This window comes from Leptinotarsa decemlineata, unplaced genomic scaffold (assembly GCF_025532065.1).
Source record: "Leptinotarsa decemlineata unplaced genomic scaffold, Ldec_3_MD MMD2_tig00000199_RagTag_RagTag, whole genome shotgun sequence".
Lineage (NCBI taxonomy): Eukaryota > Metazoa > Arthropoda > Insecta > Coleoptera > Chrysomelidae > Leptinotarsa > Leptinotarsa decemlineata.
The window spans coordinates 15,251,146-15,267,742 of record NW_027412544.1 but is presented as its reverse complement, the minus strand read 5'-3'; positions in this window follow the sequence as shown (position 1 = coordinate 15,267,742).

Here is a 16,597-nt window from a genome sequence, read left to right as displayed (position 1 = left end):
ATGTGAAAAACCAAGCAAAGTACTTATATATGGTGTGACTGATCATGGGGGGGGGGTTATTACCCCCTTTACCCCTCGATGTATACGCGCCTGGTTTGAGGAAAAGTTAGTTAATATGACCACCGTACATAAGTAAACAGAAGTAAATTCACTCCCGTCGGTTTCTTTGATGTTTCGGGTAGAGATTTAATTTTTTGCTGGCATCTGGCGGAGCAGAAGGGTGTAGGCTAAGAGCTGTTGTGCACCTCTGAACGGGGTTCGATCAAAAAATATGTGATCATGATCTGACTTCATCATTACTACGAGGAGCTCCCAATAAATGTCTCATATGATTGTGAACTGTTTACCCAACCAGCAAAATTGTTTTATAATTTCATGGTCCTGCAACAGTTTTATTCTGTTGGTATTTTATAATTACTTTCAAAATGCTAATTGATCATATCTGACGAGCCGTGAATATAATACAGTTGTAGGCAAAAAAAGTGATTTATAAATTTGACATAGAATCGTTTATAAAATATAATTAAAAATGAAATAGAATAAAATTATAAATACGTTATAAAATAGTCACAAAATTATCACAGAACAGTTTTTACAACTAACTTATAAAACATATTTTTCTATAAAAGTAAATTATTCTGTAGAAGTTTTACAGCACTTTTCTGTGAGGTTTGTATGCTCTTTATAAAACTATTTCCTGATTATTTTATAACTGTTTACTGTAGCTTAAATGAACTTATCTTATTGGAATGCTTTCAAACACAATTTTGTTTAATTACCGTATTGTCACTTTAATGATAATTTCCTAACTATTTCATAATATGGTATATTTACTACAATTCCAAAACAAAAAAATAACTGTTATAAAATCAAATTGCTTCCGCTAATATATATTTGCTGTCGCCAAGAATAAAATGCATCACTCAAGAAGAACCAGCTAACATTGATTTTAGAGGTCGTGTAATGAAGTATGATTTATCAAGTTTTATTTGACTAGCGTATCAATAACTATAGACTTAATAACGTCGTGTAATATTGTTAATTAAAAAAAATTAAGAAAAGTGTTTCTTTTCAGACGAAGACCCACGTAACCTAATTTTGTTCTTGCTAAAAACAGAATAATCAATGATTAAAATCTGTCGATTTGAGTGGAGCACCATGTTTGTATACACTCAAATCACTAGCTCAAAACTACTTCGAAATTCAGCCTTTATGATCGATGGAAGAAGCTCCTCAGCAAAACCATCCCGACAGATAATATTAATCCAAACAATATGTGCGAAATCGAGTCTTCATTTTAATAGAAATCTCTAGCTTTAAAAGTAGTCCGACTCTGCCGCAATACAATCACTCCTAGAACTAAGGGTTTCTTAACAGTTTTATAGGGGTAACATAGAAGCTTAAATACTTTAAGACTCTTGCTATTGATACCAAATTATTATATAGAACGACATCATTTTAAAATGATAGCAATTAGGAATACTGACATTAGATAAGTTGAAAATATGAAATACTGCACATATGGTAATATTTGCAGATGAAAAGTACATAGATATTATAAGATTATACTATTTAGTACAAACTGAGTTAATTTGCAACAAGAAAATTAATACTTCGACAGAGTGAACTTTTGTATAATTGATATTTTTTTCCAAAAAGTTTAATAAAAGAGTGGCGCGCTTATATTTCAGTGATAATAGGCTATAGAGTTGTCAATAACATTTCATTCAAGTTAAAATATCAATCTTTGAAGCACAAACAATGTCTTTACCGGTTTTATACGTACAAAAGTGAAATTATTAAAATGACCCCAACCTTTCTATTTGTTAGTTTTTAGTTGGTGACATATCTATTATATTTTCCTAGTGTCCAATACAAAATTACTTCTTGCGCCTTTAAGAAAACATTTTGAACACTTTTTTAATTTATCGTTATCGCTTTAGATTGCATTATATTTCATAACGCTTACTTGGAATTAGGACTAAAAAAACCCTTATCAAATTGCATTTCAATTAGCTAATGAGATTCTTTACGAAACTACTTTCTAAGGGTGTTAGAAAATTTTTGTAGTGTTTGCAAAGGCGTTACAAAATATTATTAAAGACTATAATGTTTTACAAAACAGTGCCAATTTCCTATTTATAGCTATTTTATAAACACTATGAAAACATTCCTTAGAGAAATATAATTTTATAATTTGTTTCTCCGAAAAGTTTCCACAACTATTATTAAATTGCTAGTTGGGTAGGAATTCATAAAAAATAAGACAAGGTGGTGAAATAAACATATATTTTATATAGTAAGATTATACAATTTAGGTCAAAAACTTATGCTAATATATTTCAAAGGTTTTTCAGAATGATGAGTTTTTGATTTTTTTTAACATTTGTTTTCAAATTTCTATTGGCAAATTGCAAAGTATAATAAATTCTTACCCTTGTGCAAAGAGAAAATGAATAATCCAAATGAAAATTATCACAATCAGTGGCACATAAGTTGTTGAAATGATTAAGAAATTCTGTCTCTAGATCAAGGATACATTGTAAAAATAAATCTGGAGGCATATATAAACTTCCAAACTGTTTGGCTACTGGATTACTATCTGCCTTCAAATGAATATATACCTACCTACATTTGTTTCATTCAGTGTCGTACTAGCCGCCGTGGCAAAATTTGTACATAGGTATTTCTCATGAATGTTTTTCTTAAACATTTTCTCAAAAGATATCGACAAACATAGCTCAAGCTGTTGCCTTCTGGAGTGGCTAGAGTTCTATAATCATTTGTCTCTACTCTCAAAGGTTTATAGGGATTTTTTGGAACTTCCACAAGAATCTTCATTCTATTTATGTCTGCATCTGTAATACTAGATAGAATCTAACTAGTATCTTCTAGACAGTTAGTTCCTTCTGCCTGTGTGAAATACTGAAGAGTAAAAGTGTTTTTGAAAGCTCTGGTAATTTGAATAGGAGTTGGGTTTCTTGCATTTCCACAAGTATTTCTAAGTTGACCAAAATAATTTTCCACACAGTCCTGATTTATATTCCTCGTCAATATGTAGGAGTGTCCTTCACTATGTAGGTATTCCCAAAGTTGCAGAAACGCCGAAATTGTTATCTTATCCATTTTTTCAATGAATGTAGCCGTTCCTATTGCTGCTGATGGTATCTGATTGAAACTGGCATAGGTATTCATCGCTGTAGCTACCGAATGACTGAAAACTTGACTGGTTAATTTAACCTTCATCCTTCGAAAGTTAGTTGGAAATAAATGAGAATCAGTAAGTTTGGGTGCTAGTCTATATTGCTTTTCCTTATCCAAGTTGTAAAGTTGTTCAAGATGACTTTTGTTCGTTGTATATTCATCCAATTTCATAAAGTCATCGAAAAAATGGTTTCTGCTACATTTCAGTATATGTAAAATATTTTTTTCTCATCAACAAAGAAATATGGCTACTCTACAGTCACTTCGAGATCTGTTCTGGCAAGTTTATAAAAATTAGAACCTAAATCTGAAATGATATCCCTAACTCTCAATCTAATTTTTGATAATTGCGTAACAGCTTCAATCACAATACTTTTTATATCCAGTATTGATGTGGATGAATTGGTAAAAAAGTATGCAACAGGCTGTTTCCAATTTGAATGTATGCTAACGTATTCCAAAAACACTTTATTGTGAGATTTTCACTAAATTGTTTTACAAAAACGCAACACGTGTTTCGCCATACAATGGCTTCATCTGGCGTGAGTTGAAAGACACGCCAGATGAAGCCATTGTATGGCGAAACACGTGTTGCGTTTTTGTAAAACAATTTAGTGAAAATCTCACAATAAAGTGTTTTTGGAATACGTTAGTTATGGATTTTCATCAAGTATCGGCCGATTCCATCATATATTTGAATGTATGCCTTTTGCCATGACTAGTAAGGCATTTGCAGAATTTCATTTTGTTTTGAATCGTTTTTCTGATTTTTTTTTATATTATTGGGTTGGTTGTTGTAAATCAAAATTTCAATATAAAATACTCATTATATTTATTTATTTATTTATTTGTCACTGAGGTACAGTATGTATATATGGTATGTCAATAACTTAAAATTAATATATATATATATATATATATATAGTTATATATATTCTATATATATATATATATATATATATATATATATATATTCTATATATATATATATATATGTATATGTATATATATATATATATATATATATATATATATTCTATATATATATATATATGTATTATATATATATATATATATATATATATATATATATATATATATATATATATATATATATATGTATTCTATATATATATATATATATAAAGCGATGGGTAGTCTTGACTGACTAGTTAAGGAGAAATACGGAATAATGTTGGGGATGCAGTCAAAATTGCTGGGCTGTTGTTTAAAGAATACTCTTTGTTATATGGTCGAGCTTTCGAGAATGTTTATTCCCTTTATCAAGACATCTACAATAAATTGATAACATTGAAGCAAAATTGTAAAACAATAGATAAAAAGTACTTACTAACTTGAGGTTAGATATATATATATATATATATATATATATATATATATATATATATATATATATATATATATATATATATATATATATATATATATATATATATAGAACATAATAACAGTGTGATACGAATAAAATAGGTAGGTATAGGTAGGTATATACACACACACCCACATATATAAACATAGACACATATATACATATATAGACAAGACACGTATATAAATTCCTTAGTAAAAATATGGAACAGGCATCGAAGATAACACTAAATAATAGTAAGACGAAAATAATAAGTAAAATCATTGCTCAACGGAAATCATCTTCCAGGAATTCATCACAACTATAGTAACATTTTTGCAGCAGCAATTGCTTTACTCTACCATGAAACACTTTATCAGAGGTAATTTGTTTGATCTGCTCTGGTAATTTATTATACAGATTTATGGCATTATACAAAGGGGACTTTTTATATTTCGTTGACTTATGGCTTGGAATACGCAAAACATCAACATGACGTGTATTGTAACTGTGCACCGTTGCGTTTGTTTCTAGTTCATGGATGTTAGATCTAGCAAATCCTATACATTTAAGAATGTATATGGAGGGAGTCGGTAATAATTTTTCCCTAACGAATACTGGTTTACAGCTGTCTCGGTGTTCAATGCTGAAAATTAGTCTAACAATGCGCTTTTGTGCTACGAATACTCTGATGAATTCATTACTGCAACCCCATGCTATGATATTGAGGGATATATGTGAATATGCCATAGCAAAATAGATTTCTAGTAGACCTGCTGTGTCCATGCATGATTTCATTTGCCTTAAAGCAAAGAATGTCTTGTTTAATAGTCATAGACTTTCGAGAACATTTTTTTGTCATTATTTTCCTATGATGAAGTGCAAACCGTGTGCAATGACAGTTGCATCTTGACGGGCCATGATGGATCCCTTGTAGGTGCATCAATTCCTGCTCACTTATTATCCCGGACCATCTAGAAAAGGATATCCCGAACTTAAAAGTCTAAGGCCTTCCTGTTGTCAGGGGAAGTTCAACCGTGGGGTGGACGATTTGGATGCAAACTCCTATGGAGATGCGTCATTGTTCGGGTATTTACGCCGAGTTGATACAGCTCCTACTGGGCCCACTTCACTACGCAAAAGGAGTAGGGTAGAATAGAATAGAATAGAATTTTATTCGTGAAATCCATTCATAAATAGTATTAGCATACGTCAGTGGGATAAATAGTATATAAATTAAAGTCAATGTAACACAATACAGTCAAATAAATACATAAATATTGTTGTATAAAAATATATCTATTATTAGACAACAAAAAATTTGTTGATGAGTCGAAATAATTAAAATATTCTTCGAATGTGTAAAAGGCATTCTGAAAAATATTATTCTTAATTTTCACTTTAAAAGTGGTCATACTCATGTCCAAAGTCTGAAACTCATATGGTAACACGTTGAAAAATTTCAAAGATATATATAAATAAGAGCTTTGCGATTTACCTAATCTATATTTGGGTAGCCTTACACTTATTTTGTCCTTGGTATCATGGTAGTGTATGTCCTCCTGCTTGGTCAATTTATTTTCTCCTATTGAAGTTTTAACATAACACAGACATTCATATATGAAGCAAGATCTCAGAGTTAATATACGGATATTTTTGAAAACAGGTTTACAATGATCGTCGTATTTAGCCCGTGCCCATAATTCTTACAACTTTTTTTTGTAGTTTAAATAAAATATCTAGATGACATGATGAACCAACCCCAAACTGTTAGTCCATATGTCATTATGCTGTGAAAAATGGCGAAATAAGCTACTCTTAAACAATCCGTTGTTATTATGTTGCTAAGTTGTCTTATCTTACATGTATATGTGGATAGTCGCTTTGATAATTTGTGAATATGTGAAAAGAAATTCAACGATGAATCAAAATACACTCCGAGAAGCTTGACTGGTTCAATATTTTTTATGTTATTCTCAGTTGAGAAATCTAACGTTTTGGTTTTATCATCATTTATAGTAAGATAATTGCTTCTAGAGCAGTTTGCTAAAAATGTTTCAGATGCATTAGCGTTACAAAGTAGATTGTGAGGCGTAATGTCACTCAACAAGAAAGTTGCATCATCAGCGTATATTATAGGAGACACATTCATTGCGTTGAAAGTCATATCATTAATGTAAATAATAAATAATACAGGACCCAGGACTGAAAACCTGTGGAATTTAACACGTTGCTGGTGGCCTGCGAGGTGGGATGTAAATAGATTTAGAGATTTTCCTCTGATCCCATAATATTCTAATTTTTGTAATAATACACCGTGGTCCACCGTATCAAACGCTTTGGACTTGTCATAAAATTTCGCACAGCACAAGTTACGCTCCTCAAAAGCTTCTAGAATATTTTTCTACATTTCGCAGTTTACACCGATAGTAGATATCTGTCTGTAACCAAATTGAGCATTGCTTAATAAGTTCTTTTTTAAAAATATTCTAATAATCTATTTTTTAGTACGACTTTAAATATTCTTCAGATAACAGGAATAATGGAAATATTCCTGTGACTATCTGTGTTGTTGAACTCACCTTCATTATGAATAGGAGTAACTATAGTAAAACCAATAATGATTGAGAGTAAAGCGCGTTGTCATATCTAAATTTTACGTTACCAGTATATAGCAGAATCAAAATATAGTAAGCAGTAGAGTTGTAGGTTGTGGCAAATTATAGATAATACACAATACTAGTACGATTAAAAGGTATTATTTATGACAAAAATCAGTAATGAGCTTGTAATGAGTAATACTTATACATTTCCTGATTACTGATCAGTTAAAATTCATTATTTTCTGTATAGTGTTAGATATTTATTACAACTAGTGGCAACGCTGTACGCAACGATATTTCTGTCTTTGTCGCTTTACCGTAACTTCTATCTCATCGTTGCAGTCCTCACTAATGTACTTGCAGCCATGAGCGTATCATTGGTTTGTGAATTATACAGCGTGAATGTTGATATTAGCTTAAAAATAAAAGATGTTAGTTGTCGCGCCCTCTAGTAGCATATGTAGCAGTTACTTTGTATTCCCGTTCCTTTTCTAATAAAGCAGTTTCTTGCTGATAGTTGAACAAGTCGGAGTGTTTTCATTGTTTCCTTCCGCCTGCTTTTTAATAGGTTATGTGCCCAGAACACCACGTGTAAATAAAAACATTGAAACAAGTGTTACCGCAGTTTGTTCATTCAGTAAAGTGAAATGTCGATCAACTATTTAAACAGTTGTCCAAAACTACTCGGTCGCGAGAACTTCGACGAGTGGAGTTTTGCACTGGAAAACATCTTTGTCTTGGAGGGCTTGACCAAATGTATTGATGGGACCGAGACGGACACAGTTTTAATCGCGAAAGCGAAGGCAAAACTCATCCTTACCATTGATCCCTCTTTATATATGCACGTTAAAGATGCCGCTACCGCAAAGGACGTCTGGTTAAAAATTAAAAACCTCTATGAAGACACTGGTTTTGTCAGAAAAATCGGGCTCCTGCGTACGTTAATATCCCTTCGTTTGGAAAGCTGTGAAAACATGGAAAGCTACGTCAACCAAGTCGTTGAAACGTCTCAGAAATTGAAAAGGACAGGTTTTAACATCGACGAGGAATGGATCGGTTCTCTGCTTTTGGCCGGTCTCCCAGAAAGGTTTGCACCCATGATCATGGCAGTGGAGCATTCAGGTATGAAGATTACTACCGATTCAATTAAAACAAAGTTATTAGACATGTGCACAGATGGCACCACCAGAGGCAAAAGTGGAAACGCTTTCGTAGCTAAGCGAAACTTTACGACACAACCAAGAGATGGCAAGGCAAAGACATTTAACAGAAAATCGTCAGACAGTTGTCAAAGTCAAAACGACAAATATCAAAAACAAAAACAAAAGGATTTAACCGAAATTATTTGTTTTAAGTGCAAGAAAACTGGGCATTACATGTCTCATTGTCCGGAAAAATCAAATTCATCACAAAGAAATGCCTTTAGTGCAGTATTTCTTAGTGGCAAATATAATAAAAACGATTTTTACCTAGACTCCGGAGCCAGTAAACATATGACTCCTAATGAAAGTTGGCTGCATAACTGTTCAGAAGCAACTGTAAAAGAAATTTTAGTGGCAAACGAAGAAATTTTACCAGTAAAATTCTCTGGGAGTTTGAATATTGTCACAGATTGTAATGGAAAATCTCATGAAATAGAAGTTGAAGAAGTTTTGTGCATACCAAAACTAACCACAAACCTCATATCAGTAAGTGAGATTATTGCTAAAGGTAACAGAGTTATATTCACCCACGAAGGATGTTCGATTGTTAATAGCTCTGGTGTACAGATAGCTACAGCAAGCTTAGTAGACGGCGTTTATAAACTAAACTTGAAGATAGAACAATGCTTATTGGCCATATCCCCTGAAACGTGGCACAGACGATTAGCTCACATCAACAGCCAAGATATGTACAAAATGAAGGATTGTGTGAATGGATTATCACTAAAAGAGAAGGTAAACATAGATAAATCTAACTGCATAGTTTGCTGTGAGGGCAAACAAACAAGATTACCTTTTTCAAACACAAGTAAGCTTAGTCTGAACTTATTAGACATAATACATGGTGACATCTGTGGTCCCATGGAAAATGTGTCCATTGGCGGCTCTAGGTATTTTCTACTTTTAGTCGATGACTGTAGTCGCATGTCATTTGTGTATTTCTTAAAGTCTAAAAGTCAAGCTTTTTCTAAGTTTAAAGAATTTAAAGCTATGGCAGAAAAACAGAAAAGCAAAAAAATAAAAGTATTCCGCACAGATCAAGGTGGTGAATTTTGTTCAAATGAGTTTAAGACATTTTTAAAAACCGAAGGAATAATACACCAAATGACCAATGCCTACACGCCAGAACAAAATGGGGTTGCTGAGCGCCATAATCGAACCCTTATAGAAAAAGCAAGATGCCTACTGTTTGATGCTGGCTTAGAAAAACGTTTCTGGGCAGAAGCAGTCAACACTGCTAGTTATCTAAGAAATCGTTGTGTAGCAAGTGGTATTGATGGAAAAACACCATATGAAATTTGGGTAGGACAAAAACCGGACCTGTCAAAGCTCAAAATTTTTGGAAGTTCCTGTATGGTGCATATACCTAAGGACAAGCGTACAAAATTTGAAAAAAAGGCAAAAAGACACATACTTGTTGGCTATTCAGAGAATATCAAAGGTTATAGAGTCTATAACCCAGACATTGATGACATAACAACCAGTAGAGATGTCATAGTTTATGAAGACTATACAAGTAAAAGATTTGAAAATACATCAGAAGTAGTAAAGTATGAAGAAGTTGTTGGAATGTCAGAAGCAGTGGGGGATTTAGATTACAATCCAGTTGTTGAGAATATTAGTGAAGGCAGTTCGTTCACTGACTTGGACGATTTAGATCCAGACTATATTCCAAACAATGCTGATGATGTTGAAACTCGAACAGAAGTAAGAAGATCTGGAAGAGAAAGAAAAGAAAAGAAATTTGAGGATTATGTTACTTATCTGAGCGCTGCAGATAGCAACATCTATTTTGAGGAGTTCCCAACCACATACTCACAGGCTATGGGTAGAAACGACAAAGACGAGTGGCAAAAGGCCATGCAGGAAGAGATGAACAACCTGGTGGAAAATGAATCGTGGGAAGTTGTCGACCTACCATCGAACGGTACATTGGTTGAGTGCAAGTGGGTATATAAAATAAAATGTGATACTGAAAATAATAAAAGCTATCGTGCTAGATTAGTGGCGAAAGGTTTTACTCAAAGAGAAGGAGTGGACTATGGTGAAACCTTCTCACCGGTAGTTAGGTATTCTACACTTAGGTTACTGATGGCATTGTCTGTAGATTTAGGTCTAGACGTAAGTCACTTAGATGTAACTACGGCCTTTTTACACGGACACTTAGACGAAGTTGTATATATGAGACAACCTGAGGGTTTTATCAAATCAGGATATGAAGGCAAAGTTTTAAGGTTAAAACGTGCCCTTTATGGCTTAAAACAAGCGTCACGTGTCTGGTATAAAAAAGTCGAGGATATATTGTTGTGTCTAGGCTATAGTGAATCAGCTCTTGAACCTTGCGTTTTTATAAAGCATGTCAATAGTTTTCTTACTGTGATTGCACTATACGTTGACGATTTTTTAATTTTCTCAAACAACATAGCCGAAAGTACAGATTTGAAAGAGAAATTGGCAGACCATTTTAAACTAAAAGACTTAGGTCAGGCCAAACATATTTTGGGAGTAAGTGTGTGCATTGATAAGAAAAACAAAGTTATAACCCTAGATCAAAGTAAATACATTGATTCACTATTGACTCGATTCAACATGATTGACTGTAAACCTATTGATACTCCTATGGAAAATGGTTTAAGCTTAAATAAGGGTGACAAAAACTGTAATTCATCGTTACCATATAGGCAGCTCATTGGTGGATTAATGTATCTCGCCGTAATGACGAGACCTGATATTTCTTACTCAGTCAGCTATCTTAGTCAGTACAATAGTTGCTTTGATGTTAGTCATTGGAAATCCGCAAAAAGAGTTTTAAAATATTTGCAGAAAACCAGAAATTTTTGTCTTAAGTATAAAAAGGGTTCTGGTCAATTACTGGGTTTTGTAGACTCTGACTGGGGTAGCAGCACAGTTGACAGGAGGTCTTATACTGGTTTCTGTTTTAAATATTCCGAGTGTGTTATTTCCTGGGAAAGCACCAAACAAAAAACTGTAGCACTCTCAACGACGGAAGCCGAATATATGGCCTTGTCTGAGGCATCGAAAGAAGCCGTTTATCTGAGGAACTTGTTAGGTGAAATTAAAGGCTCATTTAATTGTGTTCAGCTATACTGTGACAATCAAAGCGCAATTAAATTGTGTAATAATACTGTATATCACAAAAGAACAAAGCATATAGATGTACGACACCATTACATCAGAGATGTTGTTACTAACAAATTTATAAATGTTGTGTACATTCAAACAAATGAAATGGTGGCTGACATCTTGACTAAGGCTTTACCTTCTGTTAAGCATTATAAGTTTCTGAAGACTCTTGGAATAGAATGATTTTTATTGTTTAACCTAGTGGGGGTGTTGATATTAGCTTAAAAATAAAAGATGTTAGTTGTCGCGCCCTCTAGTAGCATATGTAGCAGTTACTTTGTATTCCCGTTCCTTTTCTAATAAAGCAGTTTCTTGCTGATAGTTGAACAAGTCGGAGTGTTTTCATTGTTTCCTTCCGCCTGCTTTTTAATAGTGAATTGTACGTTTTACAGTTAAGTTAGTCAGCAATCGACGTGTTGTGATAACAATTGGTGAAAATAATAGTGCTAATAAGTGTTTAAGCGTTACATAATTATATTTCTACACCGTTCTCAAACTACTCAAAAAATGGGAGACATGGTCGGGCCTTCCACGTCGATAAAGGTAAAACGGTCGGAGTCTCGGTCAGTAAGAGAAAAACAAATTGTACTGCGAGTATTTCACTGTCTTGAAAGAGATCATCAGCCACCAAAAGATGACTTTGTGCATATGTGCTGTAATTCTACGTGTGTACCTCCGAATAACCAACCGGGCATTTCTACATCATTAAGTTCCATAATTACAAAAGATAAATTAGTTGATATGTGCTTTGATTATACCGGTGTACCAAAATCATCGATTTATAAAATACTAAGAGAAGCAGAAACTCATGGGGACGTACAAACGCCAAAAACTAGTAGCGGACGAAAAAAAATCACAGTTGATGAAGAAGCCAAAACCAGTATACGCAGAACTATTCACAGTTTTTTTTTTTCAGAAATGATCTGCCCACACTACAAACAGTTCTGGAGGCACTTAGCGATCATGAATTGGTCCCAAAAATGGGTAAAGAAACTTTTAGGAAACTTGTACACGAAATGAAATTTACGTACGGAAAAGTTGACAGGAAAAGCATTCTCATTGAACGTCAAGAAATAATAGCATGGAGAAGAAACTATCTAAGAAAAATTGACGAATTTCGGAAGCTCAAAAAAAATTGTACTTCATGGACGAGACATGGGTTAACCAAGGACATACGGTCAAAAAAGTATGGCAAGATGGTAATATAACAAGTGCACGACAAGCCTTTATTGAAGGTTTGTCAGTTGGGTTAAAACAGCCATCTGGAAAAGGTAGTCGTCTGATAGTTACACATATAGGAAGCGACAGTGGATTTTTACCAAATGGTGAATTAATATTTAAATCTAAGAAAACAGGCAACTATCATGAAGAGATAAATGCGGAGGTGTTTGAAAAATGGTTTGAAGGCATCGTTCAACTTGTGGAACCTGGGTCTGTCATCGTCATGGACAATGCCCCATACCATAGTCGACATTTAGAACCAGTACCGAAACAATCATGGAAAAAAGCAGCAATTCAAGAACGGTTAATTAATAAGAACATCCAATATAACAAAGATAGTTTAAAGACACTTCAGCTAACAAAATTACACACAGACAAATATAAAAAATTCGCAGTGGATGAAACGGCGTTAAGTCGTGGAATTACAGTTTTAAGGTTACCACCATACCACTGCGAATTAAACCCAATAAAATTAATCCGGGCGCAAGTTAAAGGATATGTGGCACGAGAAAACAGAACATTCAAATTAGTGGACGTGCAACATCACCTACAAGAAGCTATCCGAACTGTTTCTGCAGAAGACTGGAAGAAAGGCATGCAGTATGTTTTAAAAGAGGAGCAAAAAATGTGGGACGTAGACAACCGTATTGAATACAATATTGAACCAATCATAATTCACTTTGATGATAGCGGTAGCAACAGTGACGAATCTGAGGTTGAAGATTAGACGAAAATTTGTACATTTACATTTATATTATATTCTATTATCAAAAATTTGTAATTTGTATTTTCTAGTACCCCTGATGATGAGTTTAAGTTTCTCGAAAGCTTGAGAATAGTTATAAAGAGTTCACTTATCAATTGCTGCAACCCAATAGTGAAAAAAAGTTATATATATATATATATATATATATATATATATATATATATATATTCATATATATATTCATATATATATATATATATATATTTATATATATATATATATATATATATATATATATTGTGTTTTTTATTAATATTGTTAATTTATTTGGTACCTGCTATAATTACCACGATTATTACTCCGTTTTCATAAGGCCCACCTAATGACTACAACGATTAGGTAAATTACGATATTGCAAAGTTTTAATGAAATAAATAAAAAATGTGTATGAATATTTTAACTAATTGTACTAAGAATTTTTCTTTCATTCTTAACCCTCTCAAAAACTAATAAGCACGCCCCGATTTGCTGTTAACTGGGCTTACTTCTACTCTCAATCATTATTGGTTTTAGTATAGAGCTATTTTAAATATTTGAGGATAACTTCCGCTCTCGATACATGTGTTTATCAAATGTGCAATAGGCTTAGCAATTAAATCAGCTACCATTTTTAGAACCTCACTATTTCGGTTGTAATTATCTTTGGATTGCTTATTTTTTAATTGTGATATTCTGGTTTAATTTCTATATCACAGACTGGAAATAAAAAAATGATTGATTTGCATTAGGTGCTTTATTCAAAAATGTTAAAAACTTTGCTTTGTCTACATTGTTGAAGTTATTTATTAAATTATTCATATAATATCAGAGAAGTATTCCTAGAAATGATCAGCTATCAATTCAGACGTTACATTAAAATTTTTATTAATTCTATTTTTGTTGATTATGTCCCATGCTGTTTTTTGTTTGTTATCAGCAGTTAGGAGTCGTTTACTATTAGCATTCAAATTTCCATGCTTTATTTTATTTTTGTAGTCCTTCTTCAAAGTGTTATATACATGAAAATCTTCATTATTCTTAGTTGAACAAGTAATTACATGAACATCATCCAAGGTGCGTTTTAATTGTTGCATATCATTATTGAAAACAAACTCTTTGTTATCTTGCTTGGATATCTTTATAATTTTTTCGACAAAACATTTATTATACAATGTTGATAACGTGTTCACCAGGGAGTTTGCAGATCCATTATGATTGTTTATTTCGTAAAATATTTCCCAATTTACATTATCCACGCATTCCATGTTCAGTCGTGGGTGTGCATGAAATATACTTATCTTTAGATGTGGAACTTGTTACAATAGAGAAAAAAATGCCTTTATGGTCTGACATATGCGGTTCAATTACTTCCACGATCAAGTCGTTTATGAATGTAAACAGATTATCTATTTTTGTAGCACTAGTGATGGTTACTCGTGTATTTTAATAACCTTTTTCCTCTAAATTGTATGACAGGAAAATATTTATTCAATCGTTTACTTTTATTTTGTCTAAGACATTAAAATTTAAATTGAAGTCTCCAATCGCAACAACTTGATTATTAGAAGGTATCGTATCCAGTTCTTTATTTAATGCACTCAGGAAGATATCAGTGTCAGTATCACCCATAGGAGACCTATATACATAAGCAATAGATTTTTTGGTTAACTAGCTCTATCAACGTGAATTCAGCATGAATGTCTACACACAATTCATTTATTTTTTTAATTAAATTTATAACAAATCCCGAGCAAAAACACATACACCACCATGAGAAGACGTGTATCTACAATAATATGCTATACCCAAATCTCAGTACGGAACAATATCTCTATTTTTTTCATATGCAGAAAGTACTCTAATCCACTTAGTTTATTGCTCATGCTTTGAATATTTACATAAACAGCATTCATTCTATATATTTATCTGATTTCGGCTTATTACCCAACCTGTCGTCTATCCTTTTCATTTTTGGAGTCTTAGGATGAGTAACTGCTAAGTACTCTGAAGTGGCATCTATGGTTGTAATATCAACTGAGATACGCAGGGAAATAAATAATTATTGTCATCTTGTTTCTAGTGTCTTCAGTTTTATCACTACGGCGAGCATCAATTATTGTGGTTGCTGCTGTGTCCATATCTTGCAAGTCATCATCAATCAATTTAATGAATCTCAAATTATTTGTTTGATTAGGATTTTTCATTATATCCATGACATTTTATATTAGAGTTTCATTTCTTCTTGTTCTACCTGCCAATTTTCCATTTATTTCTATGTAATTTATTTGACCTTCGACACTTTTGTTAAATTTACATAAGAAATCGTTCAATCGTATGTAGTACTTGTCGATGTGTCTATTCTCAATATTACTTTTGCAGAAAGGGACAGAAGAAAAAATCACATTAGTGTTTGTGCATACCTAAGCGTTTTACACATAAAACTAAAAGAAGGCTTAGTTCTACAGTCAATATCATTTGATCCAGCAATTACTATCACAAAGTCATACAATGTGAACGACAAGCATGTTCGTAGGGGCATCTTTGTTCTTCCCGACATTTCTGCGGAGAGTGTTCTTCACTGTTTTTACCTTAAACAAAATGTCTATGGTTGGTATTAAATTAAATGAGCGAATGAATGCCATTACGTACTGATATCTACATCTACACGAGTAGATTCAACTTATTCTTAACATAATTCGTAACATAAGAATAAGTATGATATGAATGAACTGAGTGCTTCATCCAGTAATGTTATCCAGATTGGGGCTAAGGCAAGTGTCTTATTCCGAAACATCGCATGTCCGCCATTGAGAATGACAGTGTTTTAAGTATAAGTGAAATTTTACCTCTTTTATGTACTATATTGTGTGTGTAGCATTCCTGTGAATGATATATGATTCAATTCCATAACAAATGTTTGGATAACAAGCTGAATAGGAAAAAGTGTTTTTTTATATAAATTTCTTTCTTATAACTCGAAGTTTATGTGAAAGAAATTGTTTCGAGAGGACTTTTCTTCCAGTTCATGTCTGATTTCTTCCTTTCTTTGGAAGATTCCATTATTTGTATAAAGATGAAGAAGTAGAAAGTCAGAACCTGTTTTTTCCAA